The sequence below is a fragment of the Procambarus clarkii genome, chromosome 80 (genome assembly GCF_040958095.1).
Source record: "Procambarus clarkii isolate CNS0578487 chromosome 80, FALCON_Pclarkii_2.0, whole genome shotgun sequence".
NCBI classification, from domain to species: Eukaryota; Metazoa; Arthropoda; class Malacostraca; order Decapoda; family Cambaridae; genus Procambarus; species Procambarus clarkii.
This window is the reverse complement of record NC_091229.1, coordinates 24696895-24704045: the sequence shown is the minus strand read 5'-3', so window position 1 is coordinate 24704045 and position 7151 is coordinate 24696895.

Below are 7151 nucleotides of genomic sequence, written 5' to 3'. Positions count from 1 at the left end.
TAGTCCCAGAGATGAGAGGAATGAGTTAAAAGGAAAGGCAACAGGAATTAAAAATTTGTCTCTGGAAGACAGAAATGTTATGGTAGACATGATAACACCACCAATATTCTCAGTGGGATTGACAGGGTAGATAAAGACATACTATTTAACACGGGTGGAAGACGAACAAGAGAACACAGGGGAAAACTTAGTGCTGAAATTAGCCACAGAGACATTATAAATAATTGTTTCAGTGTCATAGTGATCAACATATAAGGGTAGGGTAAACTACATCACTTTGCACAGCACTACGAAGTGATGTCGCGGAGGCAGACTCTATACACAGTTTCAAATAGATATGGTAGATGCCAATAGGTTCAGGAACACATACACACCACCTGATCAATAATTGAGAGGCGGGATCAAAGAGCTGAACATCATTCCCCTCACACACAACTAGGTGAGTACACGAATATGATTCTTCCGACTCTTGGTTCAACCTTGAGGACGAGCGGACGCTAGGACAGCTATTTGGTGTTATTCTGACCACTGGGTCTCGATACTGCCTTCAGGCATTACTGTCCAACGGTCCGGACCGTCACGACCGACACATCGTATAGGGTCATTGGGAATATGGTAGACTGGTCTGTTTTCCGGCTGGCTCTTCAGGCGGGGAGACCGTGTCCGGCGCCGGACTGGTCGAGTGGTACTGCTGCTGTTGTGCCCTAGGGGCGTGGTGGGCGTCTGGCTCCTACTCAGCCGAAGGTCACTGGAAGACAGTTTTGACAGATTGGGCACGAGATTGGGAGGCTCCATCGTGATTCTAGCGTTAGGCAGCGACTTTTTCCGAATACCCAGAGCAGACAGGCCGCCTGATGCTTACAATCATCCGGTGCGTCGAATGACTTCAAGCAGGTGTTCTTTTGCGTTTTACGAACGTTTACACTCACGTTTCCGTCTTTACCAATACGGGGACGACGGGTCATATCCGGCACTGGCGCCGTCGTGGTGCCTAACTCGACGACAAGTCCCACGAATTTGCTGCTGTAGTCTGGTCACGAAGTGTAGTTCATGCTGGCCAGCACTGCTCAGCGCGCACACACACACACACACGGACGATACTCGACCCTGTGACCTACATTTCGTATCCCTCAGATTGATCCAGTGCTGGGGTGACACCATCCTCCAGGTGACATTATCCTCCAGGTGACACCTTCCTCCAAGTGTCATTATCCTCCAGGTGACATTATCCTCCAGGTGACACTATCCTCCAGGTGACATTATCCTCCAGGTGACACCATCCTCCAAGTGTCATTATCCTCCAGGTGACATTATCCTCCAGGTGACACCTTCCTCCAGGTGACATTATCCTCCAGGTGACACCATCCTCCAAGTGTCATTATCCTCCAGGTGACATTATTCTCCAGGTGACACCATCCTCCAGGTGACATTATCCTCCAGGTGACATTATCCTCCAGGTCACACCATCCTCCAGGTGACATTATCATCCAAGTGACATTATCCTCTAAGTGACATTATCCTCCAGGTGACATTATCCTCCAGGTGACATTATCCTCCAAGTGACATTATCCTCCAGGTGACATTTATCCTCCAAGTGACATTATCCTTCAAGTGATATTATCCTTCATGTGACATTATCCTCCAGGTGACACCATCCCCCAGGTTACATTATCCTACAGGTGACATTATCCTCCAGGTGACATTATCCTCCAAGTGACATTATCCTCCAGGTGACATTATCCTCCAGGTGACATCATCCTCCAGGAGACACCATCCTCCAGGTGACACCATCCACTAGGCGACACCATCCTCCAGTTGACACCATCCTCCAGGTGACATTATCCGCCAGGTGACACAATCCTCCAGGTGACACCATCCTCCAGGTGACATTATCCTCCAGGTGACATTTATCCTCCAAGTGACATTATCCTTCAAGTGATATTATCCTTCATGTGACATTATCCTCCAGGTGACACCATCCCCCAGGTTACATTATCCTACAGGTGACATTATCCTCCAGGTGACATTATCCTCTAAGTGACATTATCCTCCAGGTGACATTGTCCTTCATGTGACACCATCCTCCAGGTGACACCATCCTCCAGGTGACACCATCCTCCTGGCGACACAATCCTCCTGGTGACATAATCCGCCAGGTGACACAATCCTCCAGGTTACATTATCCTCCAGGTGACATTATCCTTCAGGTGACACCATCCTCCAAGTGACACCATCCTCCAGGTGGCACTATCCTCCTGGTGACATAATCCGCCAGGTGACACAATCCTCCAGGTTACATTATCCTCCAAGTGACATTATCCTCCAGGTGACATCATCCTCCAGGAGACACCATCCTCCAGGTGACACCATCCTCCAGGTGACACCATCCTCTAGGTGACACCATCCACTAGGCGACACCATCCTCCAGGTGAAACCATCCTCCAGGTTACATTATTCTCCAGGTGACACCATCCTCATGGTGACATTATCCGCCAGGTGACATTATCCGCCAGGTGACACCATCCTCCAGGTGACACCATCATATAGGTAACACACTCTCCTCCAGGTGACACCATCACCAAGGTGCCACCATCTACCAGGTAACACAATCCTCCAGGTGACACCATCATCCAGGTGACACCATCCTCCAGGTGACACCATCATCCAGGCGACATTATCCTCCACATGACACCATCCGCCAAGTGACATTATCCACCAGGTGAAATTATCCGCTAGGTGCACTAACATCGTGCATCATAAAAATTTTTGAGAGAGTGCTAAGAAGTAAGATCACAAAATACATGGAATCACAGCATCTCCATAACCCCGGACAACATGGTTTCAGAACAGGGCGCTCTTGCCTGTCGCAGTTGCTGGACCACTATGATATGGCATTAGATGCTATGGAAGACAAACAAACCGCTGATGTAATTTACACAGATTTCGCAAAAGCTTTTGATAAATGTGACCATGGTGTTATTGCACATAAAATGCGTTCAAAAGAAATTACCGGGAAAATAGGCAGATGGATCTACAATTTCCTGACTAACAGAACCCAATGTGTAATAGTCAACAAAATAAAATCCCGCCCATCACCCGTGAAGAGCTCAGTCCCCCAGGGTACTGTGCTTGCTCCAGTACTTTTTCTCATCCTCATATCGGACATAGACCAGAACACAACCTATAGCACTGTATCATCCTTTGCAGATGACACTAGGATTTTCATGAGTTGGCAACATAGAGGACACGGCAAACCTCCAATCAGATGTAGATCAGGTCTTTCTATGGGCTACAGAAAATAATATGGTGTTTAACGAGGATAAGTTCCAGCTCATGCGCTACGGAAAAATTGAAAATATAAAAACAGAAACCACGTACCAAACTCAGGCAAATCATAACATAGAACGAAAAGGCAATGTAAAGGATCTGGGTGTACTCATGTCGGAAGATCTTACCTTTAAAGAACACAATAAAGTAGCCGTCACAACTGCAAGAAAAATGACAGGTTGGATAACAAGAACTTTTCACACTAGAGATGCTATACCGATGATGATACTTTTCAAAACGCTTGTGCTCTCTAGAGTGGAGTACTGCTGCACAATGACAGCCCCTTTCAAAGCTGGAGAAATTGCTGACCTAGAGAGCGTGCAGAGATCCTTTACTGCTAGAATCCACTCAGTAAAACATCTAAATTACTGGGACCGACTAAAGAGCCTAAATCTGTACTCCCTTGAGCGCAGGCGGGAGAGATACATAATAATTTACACGTGGAAAATAATTGAGGGGCTGGTCCCAAACCTTCACACAGAAATAACATCACATGAGACCAGAAGACATGGCAGGATGTGCAGAATACCCCCGTTGAAAAGCAGAGGTGCAACAGGTACTCTGAGAGAGAACTCTATCAACATCAGAGGCCCGAGACTGTTCAACACGCTTCTGCTACACATAACGGGCATAACTGGCCGACCCCTCACAGTGTTCAAGAGAGAACTGGATAAGCACCTCCAAAGGATACCTGATCAACCAGGCTGTGACTCATACGTCAGGCTGCGAGCAGCCGCGTCTAACAGCCTGGTTGATCAGTCCAGCAACCAGGAGGCCTGGTCGACGACCGGGCCGCGGGGACACTAAGCCCCGGAAGCACCTCAAAGTAGCCTCAAGGTAGGTGACACCAACCTCCAGGTGACACTATCCTCAAGGAGACGCCATCCGCCAGGTGACACCATCCTCCAGGTGACACCATCCTCCAGGTGACATTATCCGCCAGGTGACATCCGCCAAGTGACACCATCCTCCAGGTGACACCATCCTTCAGGTGACATCATCCACCAGGTGACACAATCCTCTAGGTGACACCATCCACCAGAAGAAACAATCCTCCAGGTGACACCATCCTCCAGGTGACACCATCCACCAGGTGACACAATCCTCCTGGTGACACCATCATCCAGGTGACACCATCCTCCAGGTGATATTATCCTCCAGATGAAATTATCCTCCTGGTGACATTATCCTCCAGGTGACACCATCCTCTAGGTGACACTATCCTAAAGGAGACGCCATCCGCCAGGTGACATCATCCTCCAGGTGACACCATCCTCCAGGTGACACTATCCTCCAGGTACATCCGCCAAGTGACATCATCCTCCAGGTGACACCATCCTCCAGGTGACATTATCCTCCAGGTGACATTATCCTCCAGGTGACATTATCTTCTAGGTGACATTATCCGCCAGGTGACACCATCCTCCAGGAGACACCATCCTCCAGGTGACACCATCCTCCAGGTGACACTATCCACTAGGTGACACCATCCTCCAGGTGACACCATCCTATAAGTGATACCATCCTCCAGGTGACAGTGTCCGCCAGGTGACAACGTTCTACAGGAGACGCCATCCTCCAGCAGACGCCATCGTCCAGGTGACACCATCCTCCCGGTGACATTATCCGCCAGGTGACACCATCCTCCAAGTGACACCATCCTCCACATGACATCATCCAGGTGACACGGTCCTCCATGTGACACCATCCACCAGGTGACGCCTTCCTCCAGGTGACATAATTCGTCAGATGACACCATTCTCCACGTGACAACATCCACCTGGTGACACCATCCTCCACGTGACACCATTCACCAGGTGACACCATCCACCAGGTGACACCATCCCCCAGGTGACATCACGCTCCAGGTGACACCATCCTACATGTGACACCACCCTCCAGGTGACACCATCGTACATGTGACACCACCCTCCAGGTGACACCACCCTCCAGGTGACACCACCCTCCCAGGTGACACCACCCTCCAGGTGACACCACCCTCCAGGTGACACCATCCTCCAGGTGACACCATCCTCCAGGTGACAAACATCTTCGTGTTTGAGGACCATCAGGCAGGAGACCGAAGCTTACAAATGGATGTAAATAAGTTTCTTAAAATATGAGTTCAAGTTAGAAGACTAATCAATAGATTCGAAAAAGATATTTTTTGAATTTAGACTCGAAATAGATAAACACTATTCCTGAAATATGGTTAAAGTTGGAACTAACTACCAAGTAGTACCACAGTAACAAACTCAGTGGACAGTTCCAGGCCTTACCTGGCACATGCATCAGTGCCTGGGCGTTGGATACAATTAGAATCCATGCGCGTTACGGTATCGGCACCGTCGTCCGAGTGTAGAGTGGCAATTCCAGCGCCATCTATGAGTCTGCACTCACACCCCCCCCCCCCTGATCCTGATGTGAGTGTTACCTCATGGTTTCTCAGTATCCTGTCCATCTAATTAATGACGTTTTAATCTCCAGAGAAGTGATGTGTGGGGGTGGTTATACTGAGGACGGCAGTTTACCTTGGGCAGTCCACGTACTCTCCGCATGGTCTTGGAAGAAGACTGAGTAAGCTGCCGTCAATTTACGCAATGTGTTAGCTGCTTTATAGCGTAGTATTGGTAACAATCGGCATACCCCGGGATTGGCTTGAGAGAGTAATGAACGACAGTGAGGTGCCTGTAGTGAAGTGCTGCTAGCTGTTTGCTAGAGGCCTCTGCCAGGGGTTAGCTACCCCTGTATATGATTGTGTGACCCCGGTCAGCGTGTGGCTGAAGTCCTCTGCCAGCGAGTAGCTGGAGAGCAATAAAGGGGTATTGGCACTTCGTGAGACTGTGTCGGTGGACTGGCCCACGTAAAAGATGAACTCGCCACTGTTTCCCAGTACGAGTGGACAAGGTACTGGACGAAGGAAATACTGGGTTGAGGAACATTGCATGTGTGAGCTTTTAGTGTCCTGTGTGAAAGCGACACTATTGTAAAAAAGTGTAGAAATAGCTAATTTTATATATATTTATGGTGAAGGTAAATACATCGGTAAAGGGAACCGTGTCTTGTTTATCCCCCCCCCCCCCTCTATTCTCTACTGCACTATATAAACATTTCTTGAAAACCTACTACCGACTTGGGGTCGGTTACTGTATAAAAGGTCATACCATCAAGAACCCGGTTACTGGTCCATAAGTGGCCGTAACAAATGCGCTATTCGGCCTCCTGCAGATTTCCTTATTGCCAAGTTGAGACAGCTTCGTCTTGGTAGATGCAGCGTCGCATCAACCTATCGTCCTACACCATGATACCTAAATACGGACTTTTGTACCATAAAACCATCGATCTGTACAACTGAGTTCGTAGATGGTGGCAGAATGATGACACCCTACATAACCTTTCATAGGCCTAGTGTAATACATATGAACTCAATTAGGGCCAATATTTAGCATAACTGCCGAAGAAATGGAGTTAAAGTTGTTACAGCTTTTGCCTTTCAGTAAACCCGTATTACAAGACGTTGATTGTATCCTGGTTCAGTCATAATGGATGCTGGGGGACTATCTTGAGCTCATCTTGAGATGATGTCGGGGCTTAGCGTTCCCGCGGCCCGGTCCTCGACCAGGCCTCCTTTTTGTTACACATCCTCAGGAAGCATCCCATAGCAGCTGTCTAACTCCCAGGTTCCTGTTTACTGCTAGGTGAACAGGGGCATCAGAGTAAAAGAAACGCTGCCCATTTGTTTTCACCTCCCGCTTGACCCCGGAACCTTTGGACTACGAATCCCGAACGCTGTCCACTCTGCCGTCAGGCCCCCTCCTATAGAT